At 35.8% G+C, this 16,877-nt stretch overlaps 1 protein-coding gene across 1 annotated transcript in view; it reads right to left on the bottom strand.

Moving 5' to 3' along the window:
• Positions 1–16,877, bottom strand: part of LOC150084620 (uncharacterized) — a 582,065-nt gene that overhangs the window by 536,834 nt on the left and 28,354 nt on the right. The window contains exon 2 of the mRNA XM_090376306.1: positions 2,159–2,267. The gene's annotated coding sequence lies outside the window, so the exon portion shown is untranslated. The remainder of the gene's footprint in view (positions 1–2,158; positions 2,268–16,877) is intronic.

Genomic DNA, 16,877 nt, shown 5'->3' with positions numbered 1-16,877 from the left:
TAACATCATCAGTTGGTCCCACTCTATAGAATTTAAATACTGTCTCAGTCCATTGTAGTCACCTTTACGAAAGCAATAACCCTTCCCTTTACCCCTAATGGTAGTTACTTCCTTAAGTAAATCCCACTTCAGCACACTGTGATCACTGCCACCTAATGGTTCATTTATCTGCAGATTCTTAATGCATGAAGAATCACTACTGATAATCAAATCAAAAGTATTACTCCCTCTAGTTGCCTCCCGAACATGCTGATGTAGAAAACAATCATCCAATAAATCCACAAAAACCTTGCTAGTGTGTGAGTGACCAGCCCGCAAATTCCAGCCAATATCTGGGAAATTAAAATCCCCCATTATAAGACTCTCTGATTTACTGGCCCACTCTATTTCCCTGTACAGTTTCTTATTATACTCATTAGAGTCATTAGGCCTATAGCACACTCCTACTCTCAATTTTGATCTCCCAGTGCTTATGTCACACCAAACTGACTCGACACTGCACTGTCCAGCGATGTCGACTGGCTTCACTTCCTTGGATTTTATGTATTTCTTAACTAATAGCATAACCCCTCCTCCCTTCCTATCCTTTCTGTAGACATTGTACTCCCCAAATTCCAGTTCGGCATTCCTTATATCTGTGTGACACCACGTCTCTGAAATCCCAACAATATCTGCCTTTGATGTTTTGAGCAATACCTCAAATTCATCAAATTTATTTACTAAACTCCTAGCATTGGTGTACACGCAAGTATACATGCACCTGTTCTTTTTCTTAGCTACCCTAACACAACCCATGTGTTTACTTGTACCCCAATGATTCCCAGCAGTCTCTGAAATATCCTGCATCTTATATGGTTGAGGGGGAGAAGACAGAGAGTGGTAATCAATGGACACTGCTCATCGTGGACTAATGTTATTAGTGGAGTCCTTCAGGGTTCAGTATTGGGTCCATTATTGTTTTCTGTATTTATAAATGATATTGATGATGGTATATCAAGCTTAATGTCCAAGTTTGCAGACAATACGAAGGTTGGCAGGGTTGTCAAGGACACTACTGACACTATGCTGCTGCAACAGGATCTGGAAAGGTTGAGCAGATGGGCTGAGAGGTGGCAAATGAAGTTTAACATTGACAAATGTAAAGTACTACACATGGGAAACTGCAACCCCAGAGCAACGTATCAACTCTGTGGTACTACACTGACAGTGGTAGAGAATGAAAGGGACCTGGGGGTGGTTGTGCAGGTAGATATGAAGTTCTCTGAGCAGTGCAGACGGGCTGCAAGAGTAGCTCATGGTGTATTGTCAATGATATATAGGAATTTTTCTAGCAGGGATAAGGAGGTGATTATTCCCTTGTATAAGGCAATGGTCAGGCCACACCTAGAGTACTGTATACAGGCCTGGAGGCTTGATTTCAAGAAGGATGTAGAGCTGCTGGAACGAGTTCAGAGAAGGGCAACAAGATTAGTGAATGGAACAAAGGGGTGCTCTTACGAAGAAAGGCTTAAGTTTTGCAAATTACAGTGTCTGGAGACTAGGCACCAGCGAGGTTATCTGATAGAGGTGTATAAAAGCCTTGAATAGTTTGAGCATGCTCAATGCTGACGGGATTCTTCCTCTTGCTCAGAATAATCATCTGAGAGGGCATAAATTCAAATTGAGGAAAGACAGATGTAGTCTAGACGTGTGGAAATTTGCCTTTAGCCAGCGGGTGGTTGGTTGGTGGAACAGACTTCCATCCCTTGTTGTGGAAGTTGATAGCCTAAATAAGTTTAAGGCTCAGCTGGACAGGTATTTTGAACGAACAGAGGGGTGAAGTGGAAGTGGTTTTTTTTTTTTTTTTTTTTTTTTTTTTGGCTGATGCTGCATAAGCTTGCTTTCTTGCATCAAATGCCTCTACTAATGCTAATGCTAATTTTGAGAATTTCCAATTTTTGAGGTTTTCCTGTATTTGGTATTATGAGGGCACATGCCTCAAACAGTTCTGAAAGTAGGTATGTGTTTCAGTGTGGATTACACTGAAACCTGTACACCTACACTTAAACACTTACAATCTGACAGTCAACAATACTATATAAACTCTAAAAATAAAATATTTTAATCCTGCTACCAATTATTAAAAAAAAATAATAATAAAATAAATTAGCAAACCTACTTAAGTGTCTGGGCCTCAGTTTTAATGCTACCATTTTAGAAGCTCTATAATATGACCAGTAATAGTTAGTTCTCAAATTTCTTCTGGTTCATCAGCAGCACTAAGTTTTCTGAAAATAAAATATAGTTTTCGTAAGTATGACAACTCTTTTCCTTTTTTTTTTTCATAAAAATCTCAAAATAGATGAGTACAAAACTGATTTTCATGGATTTTTTTCATTAAATTTTTCTGGATCTATCAGTCAACAGAAAAATTTGTCTAGAGTTTTCTGTAAACAATCATTATCCAACTCGTTTAGAAAATTCTTAAACTGACCAATGTAAAAACAATTTATTTGTGTGTTACTTTCTCACGGAATGCTTTTTATACCACTTTGGGTACAAAGTAAGACTAGTAAGGCAATAACTCATTTAAAAATTCTATGAGAATAACAGAATAACATAAATTATATAAGACATAAATTTGATAGCAGATTACTGCATTTGGGTAGCTATTAGTTTAGTGTAGCATTCTAAATTAAATTCAATTTAAATGGAAACCGTGATTCAGACAAAAGCAGCAAAACAATGGACTGAAATTTGTGGGATTACTATGGATCAGCTGGGAGAGAAGGGGGCGGTTCTACAAATCAATGCACAGCCTTAAATCAATGAGCTACTTGTGCAATGTTTGTGGAACTATCTGTAATGCAAAATGATATAGCCAAGGGGGAATGTCTTTTTGGAGAAGTCAGTGCAAATAGTGAAGAAATTAGGCATAAACTGAGTATTCTGATGGACATTTATGAGAGCCTGAAGAATAAAGTGAATGCACTCAAAGAAATTAAATTGACAGAGTGCATCATTATCTCAGCTACCCACCTGAATGTCAGAGCTCACACTTGTGCATCACAGTGGCCACAGGAGGTAGCTACTGTCAATGACTATATTGTCAGGGAAATGGGAAATATATTATGCTAAAAGGATAGGTGGAATAGGGCCAGGTATGTCTGCCAGGGGAAAAAGTGGATGATAGAGTAGAGCAGTTATCTTTTAAAGGCGCAACAGTGATACTGCTGTAAACGTTGGCACTAATGATATTAACAGCAGTAGAAGATTTGAGGATTTACTTAACAAGTACATGGCAATGATGGGAAAATATTGAGAGTTAGGATTCAATTTTAAAGCAATTCGGCCCAGACATGTGAGGAGGGAGTACACGTTGAGAACCTTGTCAGTCAGTTCGGCCAGGGAAAAATTGTACAAGACTTGAGGTATAATTTTTCTCAGTGCAATCTGTGCTTGTTAACAAAAGAGACTCTTTTTACAGGGCTGGGAGGGATGCAACAATATTTGCTGGTGTTATCGAGAAAATGTTAGGTAGGATGCAAAACTGGCAGATTGAGGGTGGGACACTAATACACATCTCAACAAAATTAACAGAACAAAATGTTTTTTATAAATATTTTATTGTGAACAGTGTCAGTGAAGGCAAATATTTGATATAATAGGCATCCTGGCACGAAAATTCTGAGCATCCAATAGGGAGTGGGAACGAGATTAGCTCGGTGCGGGCGAAGTTTTTACAGCTCTGGCAAATAGAGAAGTTTTTCTTAAAATTTTACCATTTTATTGACTAAATTTGCATATTAATTTACTATTTTCTAGAAGTAGCTTATATTCCTAGTTACAATACTCAGTTTATTTTGACCTTAGATATAGATTGTATGGGTTATTACTTAGTATCGGTAAAAAAAGTTGATGAATTTGAGGTGTTCGTCAAAACATCAAAGGCAGACACTGTTGAGATATCAGAGACTTGGTGTCACACAGATATAAGGAATGCAGGAATGGAGTTTAGAGAGTACAATGTGTACAGGAAGGATACACAGGTTAGGAGCGGAAGAGGAGTTATGCTAGTTGACATGGCTAGACACTCCTGTGTCAAGTCAGTTTGATGTGACATAAGCACTGGGAAATCAAAATTGAGAGTAGAAATGTGTTATAGGCCTAATGACTCTGATAAGTATAATAAACAACTGTACAGGGAAATAGAGTGGGCCAGTAAATCAGAGAGTCTTATAATGGGGATTTTAATTTCCCACATACTGACTGGAATTTGTGGGTTGGTCACTCACACATTAGTAAGGCTTTTGTGGATTTATTGAATAATTGTTTTCTACAGCAGCATGTTTGGGAGGCAACTAGAGGGAGTAATATTCTTGATCCGATTTCAGTAGTGATTCTTCATGCATTAAGAATCTGCAGATAAAGAAACCACTAGGTGGCAGTGATCACAGTGTGCTGAAGTGGGATTTACTCAAGGAGGTCACTACCATCATGGATAAAGGGAAGGGTTTTTACTTTCGTAAAGGCGACTACGGTGGTCTGAGACAGTATTTAAATTCTATACAGTGGGACCAACTGATGATGTTACCAACAGCAAATTCAAAATGGGACGCATTTAAAGAATTAATCTTGAAAGCTACTATGTTTTTCATACCAACTAAGAAATATTGTTATCAGTTGACAATCCTGCTCTGGTTGCTGACAAAGTGAATGTGTATTTTGCCTCTATATTCATAGATGAGAAATTGTTTATGATTGTGTCATAACTGAGAGGAGTGGAAGAGAAATTACTGAAGATAAACATAAAAAAGTGCCTGGGGTGACTGGCAACAAAGGAAGCAAGCAAACCCTTAGCCATAATTATGAGAGCTCCTTTGGATTATGGGGATGGATGGGAGATGTGTGAATGTATCCCCAATTCACAAATGGGGATTAAAAGGTGACGTGAGTACGTACACACCTGTTAGCTTAATTTCTGTTCCAGAAAAACAATGCAGGACCATCTAGACAGGAATGCAATTATACTGCAGTCACATCATGGATTTTTTAAGAAGTGATCTTGTCCTACACCAATCTGATTGGATATTATGATGCAGTAAGAAAGGAACTAGATGCAAAAAAGAATTTTGATATCTACACTTGTGTTTCATGAAAGCTTTTGTTACTGTTGCAAATAAAAGGTTGCTATAAAAATTGGAGCAGAGTGGCATTAACAGCAAGTTGCTGCTGTGGATATTGAGATGGTTGAGTAGGAGATGACAGAGTGATTATTAATGGATACTGCTCTTCATGTATTAATGTTATTATGTAGTGGAGTCCCCTAGGGTTCAGTGCTAGGCCCACTGTTGTTTTCTATATTTATTATTGATACAAATTTTAGCATGGTGGTTAATGATAGTAATAAAAGTAAGCTATTGCAACAAGATCTACAAAAATTAGGCAGATGGGCTGAAAAAAGGCAACTGAAGTTTAACATTGACAAATGCAAGATAATGCATATGGATAGCAGTAATCTAAGATTAATGCCAAATATGTGGTAATTGATAATTGCAGAGCTCATCCACCAAAATAAACCATGTCAATTTCCAATATTATCACTACATATTTGCTACCAAGTTGTACATCTTTGATTCAGTCTATGGAACCACACATAATCACAAATTAAGTTCCATTATTACGGCAAGTTAATAAGAAAATTAGTGAGCTATGAGGGACTTTTCAATAATTTCATAAAAATTAGTTACAACAAAGGAAGTAGTATGGTTCCAGCAGTATAATGTCAAACCTATAGTTCTGAAACAGTGTTTAGAAACTATTTTTCCAGAAATGACGTTCAGTGATAAAATTTTGATGCTGATTTCCATGGATTTGAAACAAGAGCTGTTCAATAGAATGATCATATTTTAATGAACAACCACACTGCATGCTATTTCTAGCTGAGCTGCAGAATTTAAGACCAAATCAAGCTGCACACAATCAACTGCACAGTTAATTGTGTGCATGGTGTGACTTTGGCAGGCAGTCAAGTTGATGCCTGCTCCATTTCGTCTAATTAACAATGGACCTGACATGTAAGGGATGCTCAAATTTTGTTTCTGTCTCAAGAAAACATCAGCTAAAGCATATATGAAATGTTAAAAGAGGCTTATGGTGAATCTATGCTTCCACATATCACAGCTTGCAGGTGTTTTAGGATGTTTAAAGATGAATGCGATTCACAATCAGAGAAATTGATTATCCTTTGACAAGTACTAGTACGCTTGCTATGTCTCAGCATTGAAAGAGGGGAAACGGAGAGAATGAGCATAACCTAACCCAAAGAAACAAGTCAGTGGTGGTTGCCAACTCTATACAGTTCACCTTGTCAATGGTGGATCCCAACTAGAAATGTTCAATATCTCGAAAATGATTCACTTAAGGACCCATGTTTACTAGGCTTTTTTTGCATATTATAGTCTGTACAGTTCACCTTTAAATTATTGACCATCACTTTTGAAACACCGTGTGTGTGTGTGTGTGTGTGTGTGTGTGTGTGTGTGTGTGTGTGTGGGTGTATATATATATGTGCACATATTTTTTTAAAATAACAATAGCATTGTTTGTATTATTTCCTGATCTTATTATACAATACAATTTTAGAATTAAGAATAATTTTTTATTAAAGTTTTCTATTTTAAGCTACTTTCTGCCTTAGATTTTTGATGCAAACTAGACAGTTAAGAAATAGTGAAAAAAGGAAGGTATAAAGAATAGCTTCTAAAGTAGATAGGCAAACAATTTTCACTTAAGTACCAATTTGTAAAGGAATGTGTCTCCAAACAAGATAAGCTGGTGATGCAGTGACAAAAGTTGGTTATTTTTAAGGAACACTAAAACTGGATAAAAAAACTTCCCACACTGGTTCAAAACTGTAGAATGAAAGGAATAGTTCTAGTATTCTACCTAAGCTAATAACAATCATCGTTATTACTCTAATCTAAAGTGACCAGATGTACCGGATTTAAGTCGTTTGCCCCAGATTGCAAACTGTCCCGGATTGAACATGTAATCTCCATACTTATATCATGAAGTTTGTTGCGGATGAAGAAGAAAGCGGGCTTTTTGACAAGATATCATATTTAAAAAAAATATGCTGATAATTCAAAAATAAAAGAATGGAAAGAGAAAAGAGTGCCAACAGATATGAGGTGGGTCAAAATATTTACACATTTTGACAAAAGGAACATACCATGCAGGCATTTGAAAAGAGTAACTGATTTGCATTGTTTGCTGGGAATCAATGGTGCAACAAAGCGTTTTTTCGATAGTATATAAGTTGTGGAAGTCAGAAAAACACAACTGGCCACAGAAGCTCTGAAAGCAATAGTACAATGGTAATTCGTACATTTATTCTGCCTTGAGTACTGTTTACACATGTCTGGACTGGAGGCCTCACTTCAGGAAGGATGCAGAGTTGCTTGAGTGTGTACAGAGAAAAGCAACAAGATTGGTGTGGGGAACGAAGGGAGTCCTCTTACCAAGAAAGGCTTAAGTTCTGCAAATTGAAAAAACTGCTCTGCCATAAGAGGGGGAGTGCTGCTCTGCAGCAGCACATCACACTTTTACGGCAGCGAGAGGATCACAGTGTAAGCAGAGGGTGCTACAAATTTCTAGGTACGACCAGGCTGCCATGCACGGAAACTGAACTTGGCCTGTTACAACGTAAGATCACTCATCGGTGAAGACAGGATATTACAGCTGGAAAAGGAATTAGAAAATGTGAATTGGAATATCATCAGTTTGGCTGAAACAAGAAGAAGAAATGAATCACTTATAAGTTTATCAAGTGGAAATCTGCTGTACACCAATGGAAACAGTGAAAGGAGCGAAGGTGAAGTTGGCTTTCTGGTCCATAAAGATATAAAAAACAACATTTTGGAATTCAAAAGTACATCACCAAGGGTGTCAAGACTATTACTCAGGATTTCTAAGAGGTACAAGCTAAAGGTTATAATGATTTATGCACCAACATCGAGCCATGATGATGAAGAGGTTGAAGAAATGTACACCGAAATTGATTCTTCTAGACAAGCAGAAAACCCACTACACTATCATTATGGGGGACTTCAATGCTAAGATTGGAAAAGAACAAAACAGCACAGAAAGGGGAACTATAGGAAATTTTGGAATTGGTGAAAGAAATGAAAGACTTGTGGAATTTGCAGAATCTCGAGGATTGTCAGTAATGAACACTTTTTTCAAGAAAAGGGTGAACAGAAAGTGGACTTGGAAGAACCCAAATGGATTAACAACTAATGATATCGACTTCATCCTCACTAACAGAAGATATATCGTGAATGATGTTATCGTCCTCAACAAGGTAAATGTGTTCGAAGGGATCACAGAATGGTAAGATGCACACTTGATATAGATTAAGAAAAGAAAGGAAAAAACTGACTTGAGTAAATAATACGAAGGTCTTTGAGATAACAGAAGAGGAGAAAAAGCAGTATGTACTGGAACTTAAGAACAAGTTTGAGCTTCTGCAGACGGCTCAGGACCAAGATATCAATGAGGAATATTACAACTTTCTGAAAGTGATAAAGCCCAAGAAACCTAAAAGAAATCCAAAGAAGAAAAAATTAGTCAAGAAACACTTGTCATGATGAACCGAAGATGACAAATGAAGAGCAAGATAAACACTGACAAGAAAAAAATTGAGAATACAGCAGGCAGATTACATTATAATGCGGTTCGCTTTATGCTAATTCACTATAACGCTGTTCTTATATTATAACTCTTATCTGACTATAATGCTGTCACAAATCACTATAACATTCTTTTACAGATTGCATTTTTGGTATATTTAACAAAATCGTTTCATTTCATGGAGTCGATAGCTTGAAAATGAATAGCAAAACAGCATTAAAACGTTTCCCACGCTGACTTGAGAAATTTTCCCAATACTCAGTGAAATTTTCTCGCACGCTAATTTAATTGCAGTACAGTGACTTTTAACATAGTTCCGAGATCAACATTTTAAAAAATTATCAAGTATATTGCTTGTAATATTTGTGATATATGCATTTATCGGAAGTCTAGTCATCACTCAGTACAGTATTAGATATTGTGCGTAACGGATAATTTATTCGAACATTGCATCATAATTAATGCAACCAACGCAGTTATATTTTCGAAGAGTTAATAACAGCGGATAAGAATGAAAAAGCAACAACATCTGGACACAGTACAAAGACTACAAATGTAAGAAAAGGTCTGAATTTGAAAATTAAATTAGACTTTCTGAAGCGAATCAATTCCGGTCAACGACAAGTGGATATGTGCCATAATTTAGGAATGGAAAGTTTAACTGTAAGAACAATTATAAAAAAAAAAGAATTAATTTTAGCAGTGGGAAAGACAGCTGTTCCACTGCAAGCAACTAGGGACAGGCTGGCTATTAGGATTCAAATTGAAAGAGAGACTTGAACTCATTTTATTGAAGATCCAATGCAGAATTCAGTTAAGTTAAATATTATAAAAAAGAGAGAGAGAGAGATTAGCCTATATGATGATCTGAAGAAAACTTACCTAAAAAAAAAAAAAAATGTGGAACCATTTAAAACTAGTAAACTAGTAAGGGCTGGTTGAACAGATTTGAAATCCAGGGAGAAGCCACAAGTGCAGATCAAGGAGCCAAAACTTTCAAAAAAGAACTTGTTAAAATTATTGAAGAGGTGTTATGTGTTATACTTCTCAAGTTTTTAACATAGATGAAGCAGAACTCTTTTGGAAATGAATGCCTAAAAGAAGTTTCATATTGAAAGAAAAAAAAACATGCCAGGTTTCAAAGCGGCAAAGGATCGTTTGACTTTATTGTTGAGTGGTAACGCTGTGGGGGATTTAAAATTAAAACCGCTTTTAGTTTACCAGGAAGAGGGCTAAAATACAATCCAAAATCGACACATTTTTCATGATTAAATTCATCAATTAAATTCAATCAATTTAGATGAATTCAATTCATGATTTTAATTGGAATTTTAAGTTTAATTTTGATAAGCAAGTAGCTACCACATAATTATATATGTATATAATGCAGAATATTTTATATGTACAAATACAGTTATTGAATATTAAATATTTTGACCGACATTTGTGCATCTTTTCAATACCGTTTATTATTGATTAGAAAATATCCTATGGCACCGACCACAACTCACAAATACATATGTTACCTTATGGTAATGCGGCGCTCGCTTAGCACGGATTCACTTAGCACTCTGTTTTTCCGGAATGAATTATCAGCATTTAGCAGGGGTCACCTGTACTGAGTTATGCAAAGCCATTAGAAAGAGACTCAGAGAGGACATAAGAAGATAGCCAGCGGGTGGTTGGTTGGTGGAAGAGACTTCCATCCCTTGTTGTGGAAGTTGATAGCCTAAATAAGTTTAAGGCTCAGCTGGACAGGTATTTCGAACGAACAGAGGGGTGAAGTGGAAGTGGTTATTTTTATTTTTGGCCGATGCTGCATAAGCTTGCTTTCTTGCATCATATGCCTCTACCAATGCTAATGCTAATAGTGATGGTGTACTTATAAATAGCAGAAGACTACTAGAGAATAATACAAGGAACGAGGGAATGATGCCAGCAGTGGGGAAGATGGATTGCAAATCAGTAACACATATGACATACCCGATATCCTTCCAGATGAGGTAGAACATGCGCTGAAGAAAATGTGGAATAATTAAAAAACCCCGGGGGAAGATGAAGTTATTGTAGAGTTGTTAAAATTGGGAGGAAGAGACATGGCACAAAAACTGGCAAGACTCTTCACAAAATGCATTAGAAAAGGTGTGAGGCCTAAGGAGTGCAATAATGCAGCCATAGTTTTGCTGCATAAGAAAGGAGATAAATCAGAAATTGGAAATTATAGACCAATTAGCTTGTTATCCCACATCTACAAGTTGTTCACAAGGGTCATTACTAACAGATTAGAAAGAATACTTGATGAGAATCAACCGAAAGAGCAAGCTGGCTTTAGGACAGGATTCTCAACTATGGATCACCACCACGTAATATCACAGCTAATGGAGAAAGCAGATGAATATAAAACACCATTATGCCTGACATTTGTGATTATGAAAAGGCATTTGACTCCATACAGCATAAGGCAATGTTTTGGGCACTGGAAACACAAGGCATAGATACCCCATACATTATGATTTTGAAGAAAATATATGAGAACGCCCCTTTATCAGACTAGAGAAAGACAGTAGCAAATTTAAAATTGAGAAAGCAGTTCGACAAGGAGACACAATATCTCCGAAGTTGTTTACTGCTGCCCTTGAGGAAGCTTTCAGAAGATTAGACTGGCCGCAGAAAGGAGTCAATGTGAATGGAGAGTACCTAAACCATTTACGATTTGCAGATGACACTGTAGTCATAAGCCATGACCCCAAAAATATTAGAGGAAAATCTTAATCAGCTATGCAGAGTTAGTAGGAATTTTGGACTAAAGATGAATATGGCTAAAACAAAAGTAATGATGAACAAGTATGCCGTAGAAAGGGATATAATGATTGAAGGAGCAGTAATTGAAAAGGTGGAGTCATATACTTATCTGCGACAAGTCATCAGCTGTAATAATGATAAATGGCTGGAAGTCAAGAAAAGAATAAATTTTGGATGGATAGCATTCAGGAAATATAGTCACATACTAAGAAGCAACATCCCAATTTGTCTGAAATGTAAAATAATGAACCAACGTATACTACCTACCATGACTTACAGAAGTGAAACTTGGGCAAAAGAATAGAAGAGAAAGATGGATTAGGCAGCAAACTCAAGTAAAGGACATTCTTATCAAAACTGAAGAACTAAAATGGTCTTGGGCAGGACACATAGCTTGAAGACATGATGACAGATGGACTAAGAGAATAATAGAATGGTACCCAAGAGGAGGTAGAAGAAAACCTGGAATTTTTTTTTTTTTTTTTTTGGTTGGTGCAGCATATGCCATAGGCTTTCTTGCACCATGCAGCCATTACTAATACTAATACTATGACCTAGATGGACAGATGAAATTCATGAGTTTGTGAGTAGTTTCTGTTTTGTGGAATAGACGGCCATTGCACAAAACAGAAGGAACTGGAAATTTGCCAGTGAGGCCTTCATCCCTTAGTGGATTGATAATGGCTGATGATGACGATGATTGTAAATAATGTAAATATAGTATATTTACATATAAGGATATGTAATTGTAAGGTAGATTTTCTAGCATTTTATTGAACATATGCTATATTTAACGCCAGGGGCTCATATCTGGTGAGTATGGGCTTGGCAAGCCCATTCTTCAGCTGGATATCATCATCATTCTTCTCTTTCTTGGTGATTCCTCTTCTACTCTTCTCTCTCGGGGTAATTCAGAAATTTTTATTTGGCTGGTGCAGCATAAGCCTGAGGCTTCCTTGCACCATATAGTTAACAATAATAATAATTTAAGCATTTAAAGTTTATATATTAGTATTATTATTATTATAATTAGTCACATGGTGAAAGGAAACCTGAGGCTTTTGCTGCACCAGACCAAAAAAAATTTGAGTTACCCCTGAGAGAGAGAGAGAGTCAGAAATAGAAGGGAATCACCAAGAAAGAGAAGAATGATGATTTCCAGCTCAGGACCCTGGGTGTATAAAGGCTTAAAAGTGTTTCTGCTGAATTTATTATTGTTATAAAGAGAAATGGTGCTTTAAATCATCCAGAAACACTGGTCACACCAATCACTTAAAATTAATTCACCATATCCTATGGATAAATCTTCTCCCTCTTAATGGAAATTCACTTAGCACTGTTTTTATGGAACCAATTAAAAGCACTAAGCAGGAGACTCTTGTGTAATAATTTTTTTTTCTCCACTTTGCTGCCAAACACATGAATCGTCTACAAAATGTCTTTTCCATATTCATGTTTACACATATGGTTCTAGATTCCGGGACTCAATTGGATGGCCAATTAAATTTACTGTTTGCTCTGCTGAAGCAATGGCTACTGTTTTCATTATCGTTTTGGGCATTTTTACTGTTTTGGAAATTTTTCTGTTAGAGCAAACTGCAGTTTTGACATAATCACAGAAGTTATTGGTGTGAACAAAATTTATTTTATACAAATACTGCAATTACTCTCTGCCTTCTTTTCATGGGGAAAGTATTTCTTTTATGTTCTGAGTTTTGATTCTTATAAATTGAAGAGAACATAAATATTAGAACCATGTACTTAATTATTATAGTGATCTTTATTCTTAAAAATATGCTTAGAGTTTATTAATCCTGCTCGCATGATTATCATGATGCTTTCTATCAATCTTCTTCTTGGCAAATTTTGGTAGCCTGTATTTTCTTCAAAACATTTTTGTAAAGGCATTGATCTATATCAATGTAATCCATCTGTTTTCATGGTAACCTAAAGACTTGTAATTGTTGGAAAATTTATACAGTTCATTTAATTAATTTGTGGGCTGTTACAATATTTTGTGACCTTGATTGTAAAGTGTCTGTAAAAATATAAATTTCCTGTCGTTATCATTCAAGGAAGTCAAGCCCTTTTCAGAAACTTGCTTTTATTATTATTAGCTACATGGTGCAAGGAACCCTAAGGCTTATGCTGCACCAGCCAAAAAAAAAAAAAAAGAAAAGAAAACCATTCCCGAGTTACCCTGAGAGAGAGAAATAGAAGGGAATCACCAAGAAAGAGAAGAATGATGATATCCAGCTCAGGACCCTGGGTGTGCCAAGCCCATACTCACCAGATGTGAGCCCCTGGGGTCTGTTTGCCATTCCAAAATTTAATTTTTCATCAACTGTTCAAAAAGTTCTGAATATGCTTACCACATGATCTTTTGCCAATCTCAAATTACATTCTACCCTCTTGATACAATAACTTGACCAATTTTAATTAATTCTAATTATTTTGAAATTGCCTCTAATTTCAAATTATATGACAAAAAATATATATTTTTTCTGTAAATATTTTAAAACAATTAATTTGGTTTATATAATTTTGAAAGCGATAGTACCATATAATAAGGTTGGGAAAATCTTAAATTAACTAGGTAGTAAACCAAGAACTGCAACCAAGCATTACACACTTGCTCCATTAGCACAAAATTTAATTAAGTTTTTATTTCAATAATCCTTATCAAAACTCCATTTGTTCAAAGTAGACAACAATATATGGCAAATATCTTGGGCTGTTTGTGTCTTGAATCCCAGTAGGTAAACAGAAATTGTTGCTCTTGTTTCTAAGCTGAAATTTCAAAAAATTACTAAATGATTTTTTTGATATTTCAATGCTTCATCAATTAAAATACAAGTTTCTTGAATCATTGTTAATTATTTTGCTCATAATATTTTTCTTCATTTGTTTAGAAATGTGTTCTATGATACTAATCATCAAAAGGGAATGAACATCAATGTTTTTGTCCAGTTCACTTTTCATTTATAAATTATTTCATAATCTATACAAGATAGAGGTCAATTTTTTTTTACCTAACATGTAAATTGTACTAAATACTTTACAGATGCTAGATAAAGCTTCTTCATTTATTTTATCAAAACGACATGGAAGAATGTCAGCCTTTGTTTCATTGATTAATTTTAAATTTCTTGGTGGCTCAGAAGTAAAATGCATGGTATTTTTTTTTATTATGATGCTCATCGAACTGTTCTGTTTCTGCCAGATAGCTCTACATAACAGACTTTAGAATTCCGTAAATCACTCTCTTTAGAACATTAAAAGTAATATTTCTCAGAAACAAATTGAGCATGCACTCATGGGTAGCACAGTGAATATAATTACAGTCCTTCCCACACCAGATGGAAAAGGCTCAAGTTTGAATCTCTTTAAATGATGGGATTTTTGTAGGCTTTATATCACAATATGACTGAGTTAATTGGTCTCGGGTGAGAGTTGCACGGTTTTCTCCTCCTGGAAACTCAGTTCATTCAACAATAGCAAGCAGGCAAATCAACCATAGAAAACATGCAATTAAGAGTCAATATATTGATGCTCATAGTGTTAGATATTTTGGCCACACACATGCACACTTGACATTAAGTTAATCATACTTTTCTTAAACATTGTACTGATATGATTTCTAGCAATCTGGTAAATTATTTTGACTTAATTCAGAAGCTTGGGTCATTGTCGATGTAAGTGATTCTACTAGTAATGATAGATCTGATATTAATTATAATTCAAACTTCACAATGATGCCCCATAAACAATACTGCTGATTTGCAATGAAGTTACCTTATTATTCGTGAATTCTAGACTTTCGATTAAAAAATCAGTTAACTTAGAAAACTGAGTCAAAGAAAGTGCTTTTGCCACTGATTTTACTTATTTTGACGTTGATGATGGTCAATCTGATTTATTAATAAGTTTGTTTTTGCTCCAGATTATTATTCTGAAGGATTTATTAGGTATTAATTTATATATGTAAACTGATAAAACAAATTAAATTTAAGAGATACTGTGAATTCAATCCCATGGTCTATTACACTGATAAATCACTGTAATATGAGAAGCTTAAACTAGAAATTGTTGAAATAATGATCGCTTAAATGCATGGAATACCATCTGCCTTTAATTTCTTAAAGAATTACAGATTATTTTCAGATGTTTTATGGTACTTCTGTACCAACTTATTCAGTCAGAGAATAATCTATAATTCTTTAAGATTTAAGTGCTCATTATTTCACAAATTGCCAGTTCTTGATATACCTGCACATCATGCCACTAAAAGAATATTTAAGTTTAAATCAGAATTGCCAAACAGGGTATCCTACAATTTTCTAAAGGAGAGGCTAATGGTATTGTATATAATCATTAAGATTTAATCAGGAGCAGAAAAAAAATTATCATTATTTTGATCATTGGGATTTACAGTCCCTTTAGCTCCTACTTGGGACCACCCCTATAGCCAAACACTGTTGTTTTCTGTATTTATTAATGATATTGACGATGGTATATCAGGCTTAATGTCCAAGTTTGCAGACAATACGAAGGTTGGTAGGGTTGTTAATGACACTAATGACAGTACGCTACTGCAACAGGATCTAGAAAAGTTGAGCAGATGGGCTCAGAGGTGGTAACTGAAGTTTAGCATTTACAAATGTAAAGTAACCCCAGAGTAACGTATCAACTGTGTGGAACTACATTGACAGAGGTGGAGAATGAAAAGGCCCTGGGGCTAATTGTGCAGGCAGATATGAAGTTTTCTGAGCAATGCAGACGGTCTGCAAGAGTAGCTCATGGTGTCTTGTCAATGCAGGAATTTTTCTAGCAGGGATAAGGAGAATTTTGTTTGTTTGTTTTAGGATTTTATGGCGCATTAGCATCTAAGGCTATAATGCGCCAAGGATAAGGAGGTAATTATCCCCTTGTATAAAGCAATGGTCAGGCCAAACCTTGAGTACTGTATACAGGTCTGTAGGCTGAATTTTAGGAAGGATGTAGAGCTGTTGGAATGAGTACAGAGAAGGGCAACAAGATTAGTGAATGGAACAAAGGGTTGCTCTTACGAAGAAAGGCTTAAGTTTTGCAAATTAGTGTCTGGAGACTAGGAACCTGCGAGGTGGTCTGATTGAGATGTATAAAGTCTTGAATGGTTTGAGCATGCTCAATGCTGATAGGACTCTTCCTCTTGTTCAGAATAATCACCTGAGAGGGCATAAATTCAAATTGAGGAAAGACAGTTGTAGGATAGATGTGCAGAAGTTTGTCTTTAGCCAGTGTGTGGTTGATAGCTTAAATAGATTCAAGGCAGAACTAGACAAACATTTGGAGTGAGTGTATGGGTGAAATTAGGAGATTTGTGTTTTTTTTTTTGCCTGATGCTATATAAGCTTGCTTTC

Source organism: Mastigoproctus giganteus, chromosome 6, assembly GCF_048544385.1.
Source record: "Mastigoproctus giganteus isolate SK-2022 chromosome 6, ASM4854438v1, whole genome shotgun sequence".
Classification (NCBI taxonomy): Eukaryota; Metazoa; Arthropoda; class Arachnida; order Uropygi; family Thelyphonidae; genus Mastigoproctus; species Mastigoproctus giganteus.
This window is presented reverse-complemented; position numbering and strand designations above follow the sequence as displayed.